The following is a 22,888-nucleotide window of genomic DNA, read 5'->3' on the forward strand; positions in this document are numbered from 1 at the left end:
GTTTGTTTGTTTTTTTTAAAGCATTAGAAGACGTATAAATGGAAGGGTGAAACATGCATGGAAGATACACTCGGTATTTCGACCATTCAGCGAGGGCCACTTCTGCTGAGGGAAACAACTTTATTGACACAAGATACATTAGATGAGAATGGCCAGACTTTACAAACATTGTGCCCAGAATAGTGTTTTGGACCTACACACTGATCCACATCCTCCATGAAGAAGAGTTTGAGGCTGTAGTGATCACAGGCATCCCCAAAACTTCACAGTTAAAAAGCAGGTAAAGAAAAGGTCCTGCTTTCTCCAAACTTCAGTTATGGAACTAATAAATGGAACAAGTGGAACTAATGAATTAAAAAGAAAACTGCATGCATATGCATTCATTGATTAAAATATTCATATGGCCAAATATTTTATTATATACACATGAGAAATTTGGGTTTGAGATGAAAAGATCATAAGAACAAAAGAGACCATCAGATTTTCAGCTTTCATTTTCTAATAGTTACATCATTTTTAGGCGTGCAAATGTATTGGAACAGATCGTAGTAAAGTAAATAGCACATTACCTGAGTGCCCACTGATATCACTACAGTGTTGCATTCTTCTGTTGTAGTGCTTTTCCAGGCCTGTGCTGCATCTACCTTTAGTTTGTTTGTTTAGTAAGTTTTTACCCCACCCATTTTATGGTGATTGACTTACTGCATGATAAGGCTCCTCCCAATTAGACTGAATGTCTCTGTAAATTGGCAGTCAGTGCTGCTCCTTAAGTTTCGTCCCACCGTCAAATCTAATTCAACTGTTGTGCATTTGCAGTATCTCTAATCTCCAGAGAATGTAAGAAAATACCACTTATAGCTGCTATAATGTACAGTATAAGGTCAATTGTTAGTGAACAAATTTACTCATACACAACATTGGGTCTTTTCCTAAACTGTTGCCGCAAAACATCAAAGTATACAATCAGCAAGAATCTCTTTTTTTCTGGCCTGTTCTTTCTTTCTTTTCTTGTCTTTTTTCTTCTGTGTGTCTTTCGTTTCTCACCACACCAGATGTTGCCATTGTGTTCTCATTCTTATCATTAGTCCCCATTGCTTTCACCTGTGCCTCATTAGCCCCAGGGTTTTTAAGTTGCCCCTTTTTGCTATTGTTATTGCCCAGCCTGCTTTGTGTATGCTGTTTGTAAGCCTGAGCGGCGCGTGGTCTGGGTCCTGAGCGGCGCGTGGTCTGGGTCCTGAGCGGCGCGTGGTCTGGGTCCTGAGCGGCTTTTCCCCTGTAGTTTGACATTTAGTTTGCTTTTTTTTCTAGTTTATTTTCTTGGGAAGCTTCTTCACCCTTTGTCCCCAATTATTTATTTTTTTGGTTGCTTTTCACAACTAAACCCTGGTTTGAACCTCGGTTGTGACAAGATCTGTTTAGAATGTTTGCTGTAGCATTACAATTTCCCCTTCACTAGAACAAAGATGCACAAACCAGCATTAGTTACATTAAGTTGCTAAAGTTTAAGAAATCCTTCATATCCTGCACAGAGCCCTGACCCCAGCCTAACTGAACACCTTTGGAATTAATTAAACACACACTGCACCTCCAGGCCTCCTTATCCAACATCAGTACCTGATTTTACTAATGCTATTTTAGATGAATAAGGACAAATCCCCACAAATATTCCCATAATATTAAAGCAGCAAAGGGGGAACCAAACTGGATTGGAATGTTTTGATCGCAACTATGAGTTTAACTACTGTGTCTCCAAACTTTTGGCCATATAGTGTTTTGTTTCTTTTAGGACATTGGATTACAGCACTTAGTGGCATTTTTTATTATTTTTTTTAGAGATGGTCACCCCTTTTATTTCTTATTTATGAAATGAATTTTCTAAGCAGTGTCAAGGAGGTGATGAACTGAAAAATGTTATATTGGTATTTGAGTTCTTCAGCACTGCTATGATGCTATAAAAATGTGCTGTAAGGTCAAAGCAGGTTCTGCCCTGTGCAGCAGATTTTCTAGCTTCTTTGCTGTGATTTACATTTACGCCTCAAGAGTTTGTGAAACGAGTGGAGAAATGAAAGAGTCGACCTGCCGCTGGAGGCTATTCGGTTTCATGCGTATCATGCCTCTTCGCTGTCCTAGTCCCTTTCACAGGTCTCTATCAGCAGCCCACCTCAAAGTCCTGGCAGAACTTAAGAAAAAAAAAAATCCCACCCCTGCTTCGCCGAGCTCAATGGCATCATATGTGCTTCTGTAGAAGACACCTTAAATGACATGCCTTGGCACGGCATCAGTGCTTTTCCTGCAGATGCCGTGTATCACCTTAACACGGGCAGGGTTTCGTGCAAAGCTCTTCCACGTCCTCTGCTCTCCTTTTTTCTCTCTTTTTTCTTTCTCTCTGTAGTTCCCAGGAATGCAGTTCTTAAATGAAAAGCCTCTCTGCTTTCTTTAAGTTGGCGCTTAAGTGGGCCACTGCCAGGCCTTCGGGAAGTCGAGGTGGCCTAAGACCAGGCGCTGATATATTTGTGGATTCTTCTTACAAAAACACGAGGCGCTATCGTCGATCAAATCGCAGGTAACGTTACCTGATAAAACAATGGCATCTCTCTGTGGCCCATGTTTCTAGAGTACAATGCTCCTATTGTGGCAGTAGAGACGGCATCCCGAGCCACGCTAGGAAAACCACAGCGCTTCCATGAGCTTGAGGGGGAAACTCCCTGTCCATGAGTCCACGGGTCCACGGGTCCGTATCTCTGCGGAAAAGGAAAGGTGGAAACGATCAAGATCGAGGTTGAGGTCTGAATCAGTGTAGAACCTTCATGCAGAGGAGGATGCAAAGCAGACTTTATCACAGAACAGGAAACACCATCACAAAAGGTCATTCATTCATTCATTCAAGATCGTGATATGATCGCTACATCGGCGTGTTTTTAAACTACACCGAATCTGCAATATAACAATGCTGCAAAACTACAGTTTATAGAACGCACAATATGCAACCTATATTTTATAATATATTATTTATTATATATTTATATTGCATAATATAATAAAAACTTTCAGAAAAAAAATGGTCACATGCTATTATGTCAGTGTGTTATTATATCTGTATGTATTTATATGTATTATATGTATTTTACACGTCACAGACGTGACATTTGTGTTCATTAACTTGCAAAGTGCCTCATGTTAAAGTTAGAATCAATATCTAATCCTGTGACCTTTCAGGTAGAATTCAGGCCAATATGCAAAGTAAGGATATTTATTTACATAGTACAGATATATAGAAGTTTAGCAATGGCATACATGGGAAGCAAACAAAAGAGGAACCAAGAAGAATAAACTATGAAATAAGGATGATGTGTACGTGTGGTAGTATAGCCCTCTTTGTGTAACAATTTGCTTACAAATGACAGTTTTTATCTCTGCATCTTTTTAACAATGCAATATTTTCAGAGATGGCAAAAGTACACACATGCTTAACTGTATAAGTACAGATAACTTATGTTTTAAAAGACTCTGGTAAAAGTTGAAGTACTGACTACAGTTTGTAAAGAAGTTTGAGCTCTGACATGTGCTTAAGTAAAAAAAGTAGCCATTACTACCACCTGTTTTAGTGTCATGCTGATAACTGGGCCTCACATATGTAGAATTTCAAATTTTGTTTTCTACTGAATGTATCCAGGCTGAACAACCACCATATAGAACACATGCAGAGAAAAGATGATGATAATCAGGTGATCAGGTATGTCTCTGTTCTTAGTCATGTTTACATCGCCGACTCTCTCTGTCTGATCCACATTAGCCATATTTCTTGTTGCCTTCTGCCTTGCTTGTTGTTAGCTTCATAGGCTAGTCTACGTCTGTGGTGTGCAGTAGCCACGAATGATACACCAGTGGTAGTTTAAAAAAACATTTGGACAAGGACAAGAAATAGGTTGATAGGCTGAAAATGGAGCGCAATTTTTTAAAAATTTGATCATGTCACCAAATAGATTCAAACTAAAATAATGAGCCTGGTTTAGTAGAAAGTAGAGATATTTGTGTAGCAAATGTAATTTAGTGGAAGTAAAAAAATTATAAATAGTGAAGTAAAGTACTGATACCAGAGAAATCTACTCAAGTACAGTAACAAAGTATTTGTACTTCATTACTTCCCACCTCTAAACCTTTTGTTATCAACCTTATGTCTGCTGGGTAATGCGTGTAATATAGGAGATACAGTAAGAAGGAACCAGAGAACTCAAAGGAAACCCAGAGGAACACAAGGAGAACATCTGAAACTCGACAGGCAATGTAACCCAAGCTCAGGATCAAACTAGACACCTTGGAGCTATTAAACAGCAATGCTACTGTGCATTAGTACATAACAAATGATGCTACTCTGGTCAGTTTTCCTAGCATTTCTGTATTATTATTATTATTATTATTATTATTATTATTATTATTATTATTATAGCTTCATATCTTTCTTTAGAAACTAGTTCCCAACTTAATCATGTCTGTCTTGACACTGACGATAAGAATATAATAAGAATTTCCACATAACAACCACATAAACCGAGTGCTATGTTTGACTGAATAATATTCTTATATAAGATATAATAATGTTCTTATATATTTTTCCATGATTTATTTAAAGACATTTACTGCAACAAACCCTTATCTTTTCTTATTTTTGCACTTTTTCATCTCAAACACAGAATAATGTTTATTTAATTGTTCACAATGCATCTGGGGCAGTATGAAAATTATTTTATAATACGAAATTGAACTGGCAGCTCAAACTCTGGTGGTAAATGTAAGAGGGCCAGGATAACCAGAAAGCTACTGTTATAACAAATTGATTTATCATATATCTTTAGCTTTGAGATTGTGTTGAATCAAGAATCCTAGGAACACAGGTCATAATGGCAGGAATAGATGCTTAACAGGATATCAGTTCATCCCAAGGCACCACACAAACATTACATGCTTAATCAAACCTCATACCTTGAGACAATTTAAAATCCAGTCTACAAAAAGATCAAGGATTAAAAATATGTATAAAATGTGCTTAATGGGCAGCTCACTGCCCTATCCTCTGCCTTGTTACCTTGTAAAAAGTACAGGCAAATGTATATATTGGAAGTTCTCATCTGATCTTAGGTTTGTACATTATAATACTCATTTACAGTTACTCTCCATGTCTAGCATTGCATGACTCACATTTAACACTCACTTTCAGAGTTTCCTTGCATGTGTCATCCAAGAGTTTTCTTTGGATTCTCTGTTTTCCTCCCCACTCCAAAAAATGATGACTGTAAATTGCCGCTAGATGTGCATGGGTGTGTGCAAGTATGGTGACTTGAACTGTATGGACTGGGTATATTCCCACCTCACTCTCCAGCATAGGTTTTCGGATCCACTACAACTATAAAACAGGAACTGTTAGAAAGGCACTATAAATCTTGTGTAATTTTCATTTCACAAGTTTATATTCATGGATGAATTCATTTAAAAATATTAGTTTTGAGCTACAGTGAAAAACTAAAGCAAATGTCAGACACCATTTATTGGTAATCCACTGAATTTCTTCAATCCTCTCATCTCTGTGCATGGATCAAATTCTGCACTCTTTGTACATCACACTGCATAAAAGAGTCAACCAAATACATGTATAAAGTCCTTTTTTTCCAAGCCTTATACAACAGCCCATCTGTTTCTGTGGTCGCTTTGATGTGATTTCGAATCAGATTACTTCTCAAACGTAGCTTCACAGTGAACATTGAAAACTCAATGCCCACTTAAAATATCTCAAATTATTCATTCTCTTCAAAATTGTATATAACTTAATAAGGCATGTGGCAATTGATGTTGGTTCTCATCTAGCTTAGCACACTTTTTTCCTGAACACTTACTGATGACAGAATTATTACCTTTCTGATGATAACCATACTATGAGGGTCTCTCTCTCTCTCTCTCTCTCTCTCTCTCTCTCTCTCTCTCGCATACACATACTTTCTCTTTGTATTCTTCAATCCAATTTCATTGGCATGACCATATTAAGTTGCATTTACTACAGCAATAAAGATCATTTAAGATGCTAGTTTCAACATAAAAATGATAAAAAAAAATGGTGTGTTTGTGTGTGTGTATATATATATATATATATATATATATATATATATATATATATATATATATATATATATATATATATATATATATATATATATATAATTATATTCTCTATAACTCTCAACTTTCTGCAGTCCCAAGCTGCCTCATGGGTCAGTATGGTTCACCCTTGTGTAACAGCACGAGGAAACACAAAAGTGACCCCTCTGCCCCTTTTTCTCTCGGTTGGCCTATCATGATCACCTGTTCCGGTGCCGTTTTTAGCAACTCTTCATTTGGGTAGTGAAAGCCTTGGCTGGGGGTTTATGCTCTTTGCCAGATGCGGGACGTGCTGGAGCAGAACGGAGTGAAAGGCCACGATAGGAATTCCCTCCTGCAGGGAGAGAGGAATAAAAGAGTGCAATAGGGGAGAGTTGGAGACATGGACACTGTCTGCCTTTGTGTGTCCACTACTGCACTGTGGTGGGACTAATGGAAGCAAAGCAGGACAGGTGCACCATTAACCAGCAAGGGAGGGAGAGAGAGAAAGATTGAGAGAGAGAGAGAGAGAGAGAGAGAGAGAGAGAGAGAGATGGAGAGGGGAATTGATATATATAAACATTCCCCAAGCATATATTAAAATCTAGGCTTAAAGGACACTTTCACACCAAAAGCACTTATGGGATATACTGTACGTTCATATTCAAATATTTGTGATTTGCTTAGCAACCCCGATGCTAGTCTGTCCAACTCTTTGGCAATGTACAATATGACAAGCACAATGCTCTTTGTAGCAGCATTCGCATAAAAGTTAAAATGATGTGGAACCTGATGCATTTGAGCAGAATGTACAAAAGACTAGCTAAGAGAATTAAAGCACTGCTGCATCACCATCTCTCTCCAGCACTCTCAGATACTCATCTGTACAATCAGCTTAGATAGACTCTGGCTGTATAGACCTTTAGCTAAGGTTCAATCCCAATAGTACGACTAGCGGCAGGTAGTCAAGCGGCATTGTGGGTAAGGCAGAACCAAAAGTGAAAATCGATCAAAATGTCACTGAAAGAAAAGATGAACACAAACAATTGTTTGAAATATATATTATTTTACAAAGATTTTTTTTTTTTTATTCAATAAATAGAAATTTTGACTTATGGAGCCTTTAAGTCTGGTTTTCTCCTAAATAAAAATAACTTTTCACCTTTTTGCAATTACACACTGCAATATAAGGCTATATTATTAGGACTTTACCCTTAATATTAGCTAAATTATTATTCTAATTAATTCACCTAATTAGCATATTCAGCAAAAAAAAAAGCAATAACTCCAAAATAAATATGATCACCATTGGCTATCTAATCTCTGAAAATGTTTACATAGATTTCAGTTTTTATTTTTCATGTGCCTATTGATTCTAGTGCTAATTTGTTGGCTAATGCTAGCTAATCAAAGCTATTCGAAGTTCTGAAACCTAGCATAGATTATGCAGCAGTGACTTGTGACTGTTGTTGTCAATATTGCCTTAAACAGATGAAACACAGACTAGATTTACATATTCCACATGTCTGCTGCGATACTCTGATATACAATTTCCAGGGCAGTGTGGGACATAAAATCCATTCAGGCCAATGTTGAAGCAATTTTAATATTTCCAGCAGTGCTTGACTTTTCTCGTCTGAGTGAAATGTTATTCAAGGACAGTGATTTAGTGACTTAATTTGTCTCCAGTCTAAAATAGAACAATGTTTTTCTTGTGCTAGGTTTTGATATAGCTTTTGCTAGCATACAGCTGTTTGTATCCTGAATACTTTAGCTATTTAGCTGGAAAAGGCAGCTTAATGGTGACATATGTGGCGTATTGTTCAGTTACAACATAATATCTATTTGCTGAATTGCTAAGTAAAAAAGTACTAAATAGTACTGCAAAGTGTGATGCACACCATTCGGCATATATGATTAATTGAGCTGAAGCTAAAAATGGTAAGAAATGGACAAAGATGTTCAAACTGGTTAAATTTTGCTAAAGATCTCCCTCTATTTTTATTGGGTTTGTGTGCCTCAGCACTCATTACTTCTGTGGTATGGTGAAAAATTAAACTGATTTAACAATACACATCACAAGTTTGAAATGTAGTTGACTTTCCAAGTTATTAGATAATTTTAATTCTACAGAACACCTTATATGAGCCAAGAAACTGAAGCTTTTCTTCCTTGAGGCCACTTTTGACATGCAATCCATTTTGTCTGCTCATTTGTACAACACAATGTTTTCTTGTCAGAGGAAGTAAACAGAAATATAAGCATGTAAAGGTAGATGTTCATACTTGCCCAGACTTTCAAACATGGTTGATTATCAAGGCTATACTCTCTGAGTTCATACCGGGCCTGATGCCCAATGCCAACTTTCCCTTTTCCTCACCTCCTTTATCATAACTGTCTTTGCTTAGCAAATCATCGTGTGATTTCCCACCGGTAGTGGTCTGACTTCTTCAAATGCTTCCTACCATCTTATTCCCATCAGACAGCTTTACTGTTCGATTGTGAAATGTTTGGCAAAATGATCTCCATCCCTACTTCATCAGCCCAATGTTATGAGAGCCGGATGTCTGTTTTCTCTTTCTTCTTGTGCAGATGACATTTTGTTTTGTCTTTTGGCTCTATGTGTTGACAATATATCAAGTGACACAATCATTTGACCAGTGTGAATAAAAGCTTGAGTCAGACCACGAGGTTGACAGGGCCAGCTGAAAACATGTTTCATCAGAGAAGTAGAGAGCACAGGTCTAACACTGGTGAGAAATAGAAAGCAATAACTGAGTCAGGGCATGAGCACGAAGAGGTGCTGGATGGGTTTCAGGACTAAGGAGAGAAAGGATAACCGAAAGAAAGAGAGATGTAGAGAAAGGAAGGAAAAAAGGGAAGGGGAGAACTCTGTGCTTAGCCGGGTTAAGCACTCATGCAGAGAGCCATCTAAACAGACTGGCCACTCTCAATGGAGGTCCAGAGAACGAAAGAGGCGGTTCGAGTTTCCACACACAAGAGGGTAGTGATTCAAAAAAAGACCGTCCAAAATGGGTCCAGTAGACTTCCAGTTGGAACGCTGCGCTGGGTTTTTTTTTTTTTTACTTTTTCTTAGGGAAAGGAGATTTCATTAAGGTCCGGTGTCAAGAGCGATATTCAGCCAACTTTGTACAATTAACTTGTATTACTGGTTTGTTTGGAAGTGTATGGTATCAGTCAATCAGTCATCACATGTGATTGTAGCGGGATATAGATGAGCTGTTTAAAAGCTTTCCTACTATTTTGATTAATAAAAACACTTCCCTTGTTCTTGACTGTTATAAGTTTAATGTCTCTGACAACACACAAAGACAATGAAAGAAGACTTTATCTAAATGTCTAGCGGAAAACTATTCATGCCAGTCTGCCCATCTGCACAGCTTAATAAAAAACCCCAATCTACCAATGGGAGGCTTGGGTTTCATCATACATAAAGACAGACTGCTTCCCATTTATTTTCTCCCCTTAATAACAAGTTTCATCTGTCAGTTACCTTCTCATTATGCTTGGGGGAATAATAAAAGTCGGCCGATTACAGCGGTTATCCTTGTCATGCCGTCGTAATCATGTACACATCATTTGTGCAGACTAGGCACTTTCAGCAAGAACAATAGCTGACATTGACGTTGTGAGCTCAGAAACGGCTGCTCTCTCTCCGGTGCCCCTCACTTACAAGCTTCTCAGGGCGAAAAGCAAGATGTAAACAGTGTTCAGTCATTTAATACGCTACATTAGAGCCGCACTTTTGACAAGGAGCTTTAGCATGCAGTCACAATAAAACCTGCTCCCTTAGCCTTGTGAATGGGGTGTTGGTGTACCCTACATCCCCAAGTGACATGTAATCCAACAGACTATATTTCACCCCAACAGTCACCCACTGTGGCAACACGAAGAGAGTAATGTCAAGGGTCCTGAAAACAGCTATGTTGCTTAATAGAAGGTTCTCACCCCAAAGGTTTATATAAACCAAGACAGGTCAGCATACACTTCTGCCATGTAGCATATTTTTTTTAAGGATTAAACCGATAATTAGATGGCTGAACTTAAAAGGTTTGAGGCTTTTTAAACCAGATACGGTATCACTAAAGAGCTCGAATTACAAATGGCGGTTACAAGAGAGAGTTACTAATCCATCCTAATATGTTATGTAAGCAATAAAAATGCTCCAAAAGTTTTTCTTCCTCTTGTTCCAAAGTGGTTTGTCAGTGATTCAATTTTTTAAATAAATAAATTGTCCTTCCTTTTAACTATTAATGTTGTGGGCAAAATGTTGTGTACAAGACAAGTTAGTTCCTGCCATAATGTTTTTATACCAGCTATAAACCTTCCTATGATTTCCCCACCAGGCTCTCAGAGAAAAGAAATTCAGTATGTCAATTTACCAGAAAACTAGAATCTCCAAACTACTTATTAGGAAGAATCTCTCATGGCGGACAACTCACTTTTATAAAGCAATCGCAAATAAGACTCTTTACCATTAAACATTTCTTACAGTCTATTTCACAAAAACTTTTATCCATTAATTATTCGCCCTTGCATTATGTACATTGTCCAACATGTACCTTTTTGAAATTGAGCTGTTATTGTAGAAATGCTAACATATTAGAAATATCTATTTATTATGATTCTATCATTTGAATTATAATCAGTGTTTCTGTCAGAGCCAGATTTTAGAATTCAGCAGTACTGTGGTATACAATACAAGTAGTTATTTCAATAATTAAACTGATTCAGACCTAAACATATACACCTATTAAGGAGCTTCCTTTCCAACTGTATGTATGTTCATCAAATCTCACACCTATCTGTGAGTTCTTTATTGCATTATAGTTATCATGTGCAAGTGCTAACTGCCCTGTTTTTTATAAGTGATCTTAAACTCTTTTCCATGACAACAAGACATTCTATGGACTTGGATTTCCTGCCACAGATGGCTGAAGTATTTTTTTTTAGGATTTTACTCACTACCACAGAACTCAGCTTCTGCTCCAACCATAACTGTAATTTCTTCCGTCTTTTTATTTTTATTAATTCGCTGCCATATTTAATTTAGCGGGAATAAGTCAAGATGACTTTTTTTATTTTTTTATTTTGACTTTTAGAACATAGTGCACTCAGTAACCAGTGTTGAAGGATGTTTTTAAACCTAATTCAAAGATTTGATCTGGCACTAATGCCATGCTTATCTGTCACATTATGATATTTGTGTGTCTTTAGATCTTTAGATCTTTTGGATCTATGATGATCTCAAATGTTAAGCTATTTTATAAGTTGCTCAGTAGCTCCTAGTTTTATAACCACAAATGACTGTAAAAAACTGTAAAAAGAACATTACTCATAATCTTACACTCCAGTGCTCATGCTAGTTCTCACTCTCCAGTGTTCTGTATTGTTTCAAGATTTATGATCACACTCTTGGTATCACCCAAATGAGGATGGGTTCCCCTTTTGAGTCTGGTTCCTCTCAAGGTTTCTTTCTCATAACATCTAAAGGGAGTTTTTCCTTGCCACAGTTGCCATGGCTGCTTATCAGGGATAAATACACACCATTCACCTTAACTCCTAAAATTCTGTAGAGCTGCTTTGAGACAATGTCTGTTGTATATTTGTAGATTTCTATGAGTATACTGTATAGATTTTCAAACTTAAACATATATTCCATACAGCACTGAAACTGTTCCCCAAATATTCATATACAGTATATAACTCACCACTCTTTATTTTCTTACACATTCAAGGCATCAAAATATTTTAAGATTAGAAATCAACTAAATATTGCACAGAAACAAAAAAATACTTTTTCTATATCTTTAACTTTCAAGATTATATTAAAATAATTTACAAATCATTCATAAAGATTTTAACCCTAAGTAAACTGAGACTCCAGACTGCTTCTCTTTGTAATCCGTTATGTAAATAAACCACAATAAACATTTAGTGTCACTTCATAAATTGTACCATAAACCTTAAATATTTCTCCAGCATTTCTTGAGTTATGAAAAGAAAGTGCAGTGTTACTGACAGCATGAGTGAAACGAATGAAGTACTGCTATTAAGTTTAAGATATAAGTATGATGGAATGGACACTAGCCTGGATGCCTAAAACCTGAAATAGACATCCCTCAGTTAAACATTTAAACAGTTACCGTATTTTCCAGACTATAAGCCGCTACTTTTTTCCCACGCTTCGAACCCCGCGTCTTAAACAATAAAACGGCTAATTTATGGATTTTTCCTGGGTTTTTCCTGGTTTCACAAGATTCATGCCAAAAACTGAGCCCCATAACATTAGACCAATGAAATTGCCGAACGGGTTCAGGTGAACCAATGAAACTCTTTATATTAAATCAGATGCGCTCCCACTGAATCGGGCCGCACCACATCATAAATATGGATGAGGTTCCTCTGACGTTTGACCTGCCGCTCACTCGGACTGTCTACAGCAAATGCGAATCATTCGTCACGCTGAAAACAACCGGGCATAAAAAAACATACTTTACCTGTGTTCTGTGCTGCACGGCATCGGGAGAAAAGCTTCACCGATGGTGATTTTTAAACACACGCCGATGCCTAAAGAAAAACTCCCGAGAGAAATTGTTGTGAAAGGAAGGAGGAAGACAGTGAACAATGACTTTCTTGGTAGGCTACTGTTTAGATACAAGCCGTGTAACAGACACTGTCTTTCATTAAAGCCTGTGTAAAGTTCATTAGTTTCAATGTAGGCATCTGCTCTTATAGACAGGTGCGGCGTATTTATGTTCAAAATAAAAATCTTTGTAAAATTCAGTGGGTGCGGCTTATATTTGGGTGCGCTTAATAGTCCGGAAATTACGGTACATATTTTTTTTTTTAATAGGAAAGACTGAAAATACATGTAGTGATTGCTGGTTTACATGACAATGTGTATCAATGTACTTCAGCAAGTACTTCATCAGGGACTATGTGGATCTGGAGCGTCGATTGGATGGTTTGTTTTACACATTTCCCTGTTTCAATAACGAATTTTCACCCAATTTCATATGGTTTATTGCTTTGTAGATTACCAGAAGTAAGTCCAAAATTTATCTATTTTATCTATTTATCTAATAAATCTTTTTCTCTTATAAAACCACTTATTTCAGGTCATATGCTCTCTTAGCCCTAATCCTAATCTTTTAAATGACTAACTGGAGATATATCTGTGATGCTTTAGGGTTAAGAATGGCTCAATATTATGCATATAATATACAGCATTTATTGGATGCATTAAAAACAATATATGTGAACTTTTGGTCTCAATGTTTCCATGTGCTGAAGAACTGGCATGTAACTGTAGATTTTCATATAAGTTTGTCTCAATTGTGAATAATTGAAAGTAATGGAAAAACTCAGCACAAGCAAAAAATAGCCAAGCTGTTTTTTTCCAGCTCAGTCAGACCCCAACAGCATCAAATAAATTTACAGCAAACAGCAAGCATATGGTCATGTTAAACAAATATGCAGCTGTTATTAGACATTTAGAACTAATCACAGTTTAATTAAAATGTTTAAATAAAGAACATTTTAGTGATGTTCAGGTCAATACACCTAAAATTATTTTAAAGCGTGGTATTTTTTATGCCTCAACTACCTCCCTTTACTTTACACCTCTGAGGCTAATTGAAGTAAAATAATATAAATGCTTGTTTCACTCTAAGTCAATACATATTAAATTCTTCTGTGTTCCTGGTTTCATCACTCACCACATCCTATGCACTACCTGGCTCTCCTATAGCACACAACAGCTAGCAGTCAGGGAGGGCAAGGACTAGTGTTGGCTTCCTCTGAGAACTGCTGCATATGCTGCATCACATGTTAGCTTGGATCACACTTGGAGCAAAGTGATAATATGTCTTCCACATACATGAATTGATAGATGACTGACAGGGAAATGAGTAATGTCATCTCTCATACCCAGAGACCCTGGTTAACTTTGTGCCAGTACAACAAAGCAGCAACACAGAATCTCTTGAGCAGACACCTTCAAAAATTATAAATAGTCCACGATGCTCATATTAAACCCCCAGTGGGCTAACCCCAACTTGGGCAAATTAACATGTTGCGTTTTTTATATAACAAATAATCAAACAAATAATCAAACACTAGGCATAGCAAAGAACACTTTAGTTGTGCACTGAAGTCTGGAAGATTGATTTACTCATTCACAAAATTGAAATAATTATTTTATAGCAGCACAGAAGAAATAGAGACAGAAATAGAAATACAAACCCTTTTATCACATGTGCTATTCAAAAACATCTTCAGACTGGTTGCCACAGCTTTCAAACTGTTAAATTCAATTGAGGCAGAACATCCTCTACAAAATCCTGTGTCCAGGGTTGTGTGCCAACTTCTAGTTTTTTTTTATCCCGAGGACCCTCCAAAATGCTTAGGAGCCTCCCAAATTCAGCGTTCTCATGCTTTTTGATAAAGAAGTTGTACTCCCTGACATGTGTGGTAGGAGGTTCTGTCTGCCTTTGAGTTGCATGTATCTTTCAACACCTATCTCTAATTTCAGTTTAGTCTTCTGTCTTGAGATTCATTGATTTATTAAGACTTTAGTACAGATTGATGTCAGTGCTTTCATGTTCTGGTCTGTTGTCTCCAGGCCTAGCAAGTTGTTTAGACTGATGGATTTGTATCAGATTAGACTGTAACCTAAGGTTTAAATTTGCGAACGTAGCACACTGTATCAACTTTTGCATTGCCACACAGTAAGTGCAGGGTGTTCTCTATCTGGAAATGCCTTCTAATTACACCAATATCAAATGTAGACATCTTTATTAAGATGTACATCAGAGGCATCTCCAATCCTCTAGCTAGCCTTTGTGAGCTCGAGTAAAACTTGAGATAATGTAATTTCCCCCAAACTGTCCACAAGCAGCCCATTTCATTGAGTATGAAAGGCAATACATGGCCAATGAGAACCAGTGCTGACAGATTCTATATCTAAGCTTCTTTTGTGCAACAGGTTTTCTCAATGAGCTTGCAAATTGCTCAGATCTTACGCACAAAAGAACTCTCTCACTCCAGCAGCCAAGCATCTAACTGTGAGGAGACGATTATGATGATCATAATAATCATGACGATAATGGGAACTGGTGAGAAAGGCGAGGGTTGAGAGTCAGGGCCGACTTCAAAGAACCATATGAGACACTGAAGACGGGATCAGACACTGATACAGTGCAAACCAACACTTTCGACTATGAGCACCAAAAAGTGGCATCTCTACAGTTCAATATATGTTTTGTTTAACATGCACTCATTCATTTTTTCTCACTTTCTCTGTTATGTAAAATACACCAGAGCATTTGTCAGAAGAGTGTGAATGATATATTGGTGTGTAAATAATATTCCATTGAGGATAAAAGACTCATTCACTGAGAATCTTGATTTAGTAGTTAAGGCCTCATACATTATTTATGATATGATATCCAATTTTATGAGATTTGGCACAAACTACAAATCTGAGCTCAGAGCATAACATAATCACATGATACCTCAACATTTCCTTTACACACCAAATGTATTTTATCCATTGTTTTCATTTCAGTGGGTCTTGGCTTCTCATGACTTATTCGGAAGTATAAAAGCAGTCATTCAAAACAATACACATGTCGTTTTGATGGATTTAACTGTTGCTTCTACTCACTGCATCTATGTCTTTTTGTCACTTTCAATCGCTATTACTGTAACATCAGAAACATTATGGTTTGGGGCAGGTTGGGGTTTATACAGATCTATGATTTACATAGTACAAAGCTGAAGGCTTTACTTGTTCACATTACACTGTAAAAAAAAATATCCTGTGAATAAAAAAACAGTAAACTACTGGCAGGTGTGGTTGCCAGCAGTATGCTATTAAATTACAGTATGTTACTGTTATTGGAATTAAGAGCATGATACTGTACAGCATACAACTGTTACTCTACAGCTTACAACTGTTATTAGCAGCATATAGCTGTTAAATCACATGCTAACCACAACCACGTCATTTCAATGAATGCTATTATACACTCCTTTTTATATTTGTCTCTGTGGATTACCAAATCAAAGAAATAATGCTTAATAAAATGTATGCCTTTTTATTTCAATACAATAGTGTATTTTTTATTTTAGTGTATTTTATTTCAATACAATACAACCCCTGTCTCGCACCCTGTCATACGCTTTTTCTAAATCCACAAACACACAATGCAACTTCTTCTGACCTTCTCTGTACTTCTCCATCAACATTCTCAAAGCAAATAATGCATTTGTGGTGCTCTTCCTCGCCATGAAACCATACTGTTGCTCACAGATGGTCAACTCTTCTCTCAGCCTGGATTCCACTACTCTTTCCCATAACTTCATGGTGTGACTGATCAACTTAATTCCCCTGTAGTTACTGCAGGTCTTCACATCGCCCTTATTCCTAAAGATCGGTACCAGCACACTCCTTCTCCATTCCTCAGGCATCCTCTCACCTTCCAAAATCCTGTTAAACAAACTTGTTAAAAACTCCACTGCATCTCTCCTAAACATCTCCACGCTTCTACTGGTATGTCATCTGGTCCAACCGACTTTCCACTCTTCATCCTCTTAATCGCTGCTCTCACTTCCTCCTTACTAATCCTATCCACTTCTTGCTTCACCATCTCCACATCAACCAACCATCTCTCTCTCTCTCCCTCTCATTTTCCTCATTCAGCAGCTGCTCAAAATACTCCCTCCATCTTCTCAACACACTCTCCTCACTAGTCAACACATTTCCATCTCCATCCTTTTTTGCTCTTACTTGTAGCACATCCTTCCCAGCTCATCCTTCCTCCCCTCCAATGTTCCTGGTCTTACTCCCTTTTCACTTGGTCTCCTGAACAAACATCATATCTACCTTTTTCCTCTCCATCATATCAGCTATCTCTCTCCCTTTACCAGTCATAGTACCAACATTTAAAGTACCCACCCTAACCTCCAGTCTCCTGCACTTCTCCTTTCTCTGATGTCTCTGTAGACGTCTTCCTCCTCTCCTTCTCCTCCTTTGGCCAGCAGTAGTCAAATTTCCACCGGTACCCTGTTGGCTAACAATACCTGTGGCGGTCGTTCGTAACCCGGGCCTCGACTGATCAGGTATGAATTTCTGATTTGTGATCTGCATATTTGATTTGGCACACGTTTTACGCTAGATGCCTTTCATAACACAACCCTTCCTATTTATCTGGGCTTGGGTCCGGCACTAAGAGTGCACTGGCTTGTGCAACCCAATGGCTGGGTTAAAATTTACAAAATAAACGTGATACTTAAAACCTCTGGTCTCTGGTGTTTAGATGGATGAATTTTTCTAGAACAGCTTGAAGCTTCTATGACAGCTTGAAGTTTCATCAGTGATGATATATACCAGAAATGCAAATTAGAATATTTGAAACTTACATTCTTCTATTTGAACAAATTCTGAAAATGAGTTTGAAAATATCAGAATGTCATCAATTTGCACACTTATAAACCCTAAACCTGAAAGTCTTATAGGAAGTTAAATGATATGTGATACACAGGAGGCATGCAGACTAAATGGAATAACCAAATATGCAGTGGTGTCGCTAAAGGTCATTTCGTCTTATTACAATAAGGTAGTGGAAGTATAAATATCTTTTTATGTGTAGATGGTGAACTGTTTTAGGCTAGGTGGTACTGGGGAATAGATAGTGTTATGTTACTTATTTAGTTGTCCCTTTTTGTCCTTAAAATAAAAAATAAAAGATCTAATCTAAACTTTCTACAAGTCTTTCCATTCTCTTGTTTGGAAACAAGCACATAGCTTGGTCCTAGTGAACACGATTTCTGTACCAAATGGGGATTTTGATTGAGAGGTCTAAGAGTTATTACTGACATAGAGACGATGTAATTTAAAATCAGAAAAGGGGTTCCACCTAGCACCCTAAAGCTTCAGCAGTTTCTTCTGAGAGACTAATTAAAGACTGTATGACTAAAAGCGATTACTGAAGTTTCAGAAAGTGCAACAAATGAATCACAGCTGCCTGTGACTCATTGCAGAAGCTGTCAAGGTTGCTGATAAAGTTCAGGCGTACAGATAAAAGAGCGAGAGAGAGCAGCAAAATGGAAGCATCTTTTTATCAGCCTTCATAGTCCAGAACAAAGCTGATTCCTGACTCATATGGTACTCATACAGAGCCTGTGCTATGTGGTCAGTGAGCTCATTGCTGGCGTCTAACATCATTGGTATTAACATTATTTGTCATCTATTCATTTAGTAAGAACTTTTGTCCAAATTGTTGAGAGAAATTTGTGCTAAAGTTTGTATACTTTTGGACTGGAAAGTTAATACAAGCTCATAAGTAAGTTTAAAATGTGCTTGGAAAGTGAATTTTTTTACATATTAAATAAAAAAGAAATAAAAATTATTATTGTATTATTTATATAGATCTTTATTTTACTTGCAAGCAAGGACATTTTTACACTGGTTTTATTACAGGTATGTCAATTTGTTCCAACTTTTATTTAATGTAATGCAGTTTTCAAGATTCTCACTGATTCTCACTGATGCTACATAGACCTTAACTTGGGTGTCTAAAAGAGAAAAAACTGGCCATATCATTATTCAATTATGGGCATCTGTGAGCTCATGATTACAATGGATGGAGAGCATGTTCCTCTATGTGATGCAGCATGAGTAGCATTTCAATGAGATGCAGATAGCTGGCATATTGTATCTTAGAGAAAACTTACTAGTTTTCACCTTCTCTGGTTGGTAGTTTCCAGTAGAAAAGGCCTGATGCTGACTGGTGGGTTGGAATTGGAAAATCTTTTTTTAGCATAATTTCTTTTCATAATAATAATAATAATCATCATAATAATAATCATAATAATCATAATAATCATCATCACCAAATGATCACAGAATTCTATGTTGAACAGAAACACCTGTAATTTTCATAATACCCCAACTCAGGTCACTAGATTGTTGTACTTTGATATGTGAGCAATGATGTACATCCGTACACAGTGTATCCTCTAAAAGTTTTGGGTTTATTGGTTTTATGTTTCAAGGGTTTTCTGGTTTCATTTTGCTAAATGTTTTCTGCAAACCAGTTCCTAACATTAGAAGAATTATTATTTTTAGCTTTTGTTGGAAAACAACAGAAAAAGAGAAACCTTAAGGGCATTCACTGGAACGAGAATCTTCTTACATTGTAGACAAAAGTGCTATAAAATCTACACACTAAAAGTAATTAAATGTAAATTTCAAAATAAATAGTCACTGCTGCTTTTGGGTTTTGATTTTTTTTGGGCTGGGTGTAATATAAACAATTTTAATTTTGGGGGGCAGGCAAAAACATATACACATACAGAAAAGTGCCAGGAATTTACTTTAAGTAAATAGTTATTTTCAATGAGTTATTTTGATATCTTTTTTCACAGACAAATAAACAGTAAAATACAGCAAAAAAGAGGGGAAAGCGAAAGATCATGAGGAAAAATCCACACTTAACATGTAAATAATACCCTTTTGAATAAGTATGAAAAGGCACAGAATCTGAAACAAGAACCCGAAGCAGTGTGGGAGGTGCTCGGACTTTTATTACTATTAGTTATATAGTGTCAGTATAAGGAAGGATTACTTTACCTCTGTTGTTTACTGAAAGTTTTCATTAAACTGGGAAAAAAAAACATTTATCCAATTACTCTTTTGGCATTTTTTAATTATGTATCTAATCTGACCTAAATTATACTAAAATTATATTAAAAACTAGTATTTATATACTAGATAACAAAATAATAAACTTGGCATTTGATGGGGTTAAATAATAATAAAAAAAAATCCTCATAATGGTTTTATGGTTGTTAGACTTTGAGCAGAGAATTTGCTAATAAATAGAAAAAAAAAACTCCAGTATTATATTTTAGAGAATTAACTGTTATACACTGTAATTATCTCTAATTGACCAAAATAGGCTGTTAATATTCCACAGTATGTAGCTCAAGTCTTTGGAATGTTTTGATAAATATGATAATGATAATGTTTAATATAATCACCCTACATCCCAAAAAAAAGCTCAGAACGACTGTGTGTGGTCCTGGTTCCAACATCAGCTGTCTGTGTACTCTACACTGAGCCAAAGATAATTCACCTAGCAGCTATCTTCTCTTGTGTAACACACAAGTGAGTAGGAATTGGTGGTATACTCTTAGGCAGTGCTCATAGTCATGTATTATGTTTTGTGGCTGTTTTAATTAACGTCCTTGTTTTTGCCAATGAAAACAAGGGGCCGACTTAATTGAGGCGCATAGGCATCGATGTAACAGAATATTACCACCTGCTCAAGCAGTGGTACTTTTTTTTACCCGGGAATATTTTTGCGCCAAACCCAAGGTCTCTTCATTCTCATGCAGGAGAGCCTGAAAAGGCTCTTTGTTTGTAGGCCCATGCACACCTGGAGGGAGTTAGCTCGGGCTCAGTGCTCCTCCACGCTAACGTGGGCAGAGAGGGCACCGACTAGCTTGGCACCTCTACTTCAGAGGGGGCACTGACGCCAAGCACTGAGCATCGAGACAACATACCTCTGTCGATTCTCTGCACAATGACCAAGATTTCATAGCGATGTTGTTTGAAGTGAATCTCATTACAAGCAAAAATGAACAAACAAAAAAATTAATAAATGTATTGATTGAATTGATTTTATATCAGTTTTATTCAAATGTATAAATAAATGTGTTTATTTATTTATTTTTCAAAAAAGCTATGATGTCAAATAACTAACAGTTTTTTTTAATATATAGATTTATATAGTATAGATTTATTATAGATTTATAGATATATAGATAATGTAATAATATATTTATTATATTATAAAAAAATATATATAAATACATTAATGGAAGTTCGATGTTAATTTAATTCTAATAAATATATCAATGTAATTATATATCAAATAAACAAACTTAACTTCTCCGTCTCATTTTTCCTGTACTGCACAATTATTTCTGCACAATTATTTTTGCACCATTTATATGACACCTTAACTGTGTCTGTGTCATTATAACTCTGGAATTGCACAGCACAGTGTCACTTTTTTTGCCACATTATACTGCACATGGATGCTTTAAGGTTTTTAGGACAAATCACACAATCTCTTTCTGGCAGTACTGGTATATAAATATATTTTTTCTAGGTTGTGTGTGTATATGTATTATTATATGTATTATACACTTATATTCTATTTCCAATTTTCATGTTTGCAGGTTGGACACTCTTTTACTGCATGTCGTACGCTGTATGAATGTGTATGTGACCAATAAAATTTTAATTTTAATTAATTTAAAATTAAATTCAAGGCTAAATAAGTGATATTTAAAAAGAGCAGGACCTTTTGGATGTGTCTCATCCAGGCCTTGTTTTGGTCTTCAAAAGGAACCCAGCATGTGGGTCGTTTAATCCTTTTACATTGTTCTAGCTCAGCAACACCAATGATCATCTAAATAATCCATTAAACACATCTATTCAAGGCAGTGTTTTGGTGTCTGTGGTTAGTGTATTCTGTCAGGATGCAGTCATTAGAAGTAGTTAGCTCTATAATGCTCCTCAGTGGCTCTGAAGAATAAGGAGGGGAAAAAACTTGACCTTCATTTAAAAAAGGTGCTGAACACCAATTATCAGGAGCAGCCAAGCTTAGAGAATGAGGGCACCTGTTTCAGCTTTCCCATTATGCTCCTGACCTCCAGTTAAATACCGTAACAACTTTAAACTTCAAAACGTAACTTAAAAAATAAGAGTTTGCTGTGTGCAGCAACTGCACCCAAGCACCCAAGTTTCCCAACTTTTACTGACCCTTCTCCCCCAATTCCCAAATCCTTCCATGCTTATCTCTCTTGCCAGTTGGTTGTTTCCTGTCAACATTTTCCTCCCCTTTTACTTCTTTCATGGTTACATTTATCCACATGTCTTTTCCTCTTTTTTTTTCCTTAATCTAACTATCTTCATTTGCTTTTTTTTATCTGTAAAACTTATTGCTCTTAATCTATAATGTTTGTTACCTCACTTCCTTTTCCCATTCTACCTTTCCCTGGTCTTTATTTCTTCCTTCTTACTTACCTTTTTTTTTAAAAAACCTTTTTACTCTTCTTATTAATTTTTTCACATCTATGATTTTCTCTTTTACATATACCATTCCCTTTTCGTCATTCCTTTTCCCTTTCCTTTTTCAATTCCCCACTTACCCTCGTTCTTCTCTCTCTCCATGTCCATCCTTCCTCATTAGGAGGTGTTAGAAAGCCGCTGGAGTGAGAAAAGCTCGCTGTCCTCATTAACACTCCAACAAGTAGAGAGTGACGAGAGGCAGTGGAGGGGAAACAATGGCAACAGTGTTGGAGGAAAATGAGCCGAGAAGCAGGGAAAGGTTTTGTCCTGGCCGAACAAAAGCATTTGTTTTGAATGTGTCTAATCGCATTCGGCTTCATCAGACCCAGGTGCAAAATGCAACATTGAGGCTTGTCTGTGGCACCTTGGGCTGCAGTCAACTCTGATTGGACCTTCCAGCATCTGATCAAAGCCACCTTGTTTGGGTTGCAAATACTGTGCTGGACAATTAATCCGTCCTCCATTACTTCCATTGCTCGACAAGGCCAATAATTTCGGCACTGAGATCCAACTGGGTGGGGAATTCGACTTCATTCACTGTTTTAAGGCCATGAACCATTTTGGAACGGGTAATCTAGAGGAAAACAAAAA

At 36.8% G+C, this 22,888-nt stretch overlaps 1 long non-coding RNA gene across 1 annotated transcript; it reads right to left on the reverse strand.

Moving 5' to 3' along the window:
* Positions 1-103: 103 nt before the first annotated feature.
* Positions 104-22,606, reverse strand: LOC124391130. The gene is made up of 2 exons (XR_006926910.1): positions 22,378-22,606; positions 104-2,741 (listed from the first exon to the last, which is right to left on the reverse strand). It is a non-coding gene; the product is annotated as an uncharacterized LOC124391130 (long non-coding RNA).
* Between the last annotated feature and the right edge of the window lie 282 nt (positions 22,607-22,888).

Source organism: Silurus meridionalis, chromosome 9 (genome assembly GCF_014805685.1).
Source record: "Silurus meridionalis isolate SWU-2019-XX chromosome 9, ASM1480568v1, whole genome shotgun sequence".
NCBI lineage: Eukaryota > Metazoa > Chordata > Actinopteri > Siluriformes > Siluridae > Silurus > Silurus meridionalis.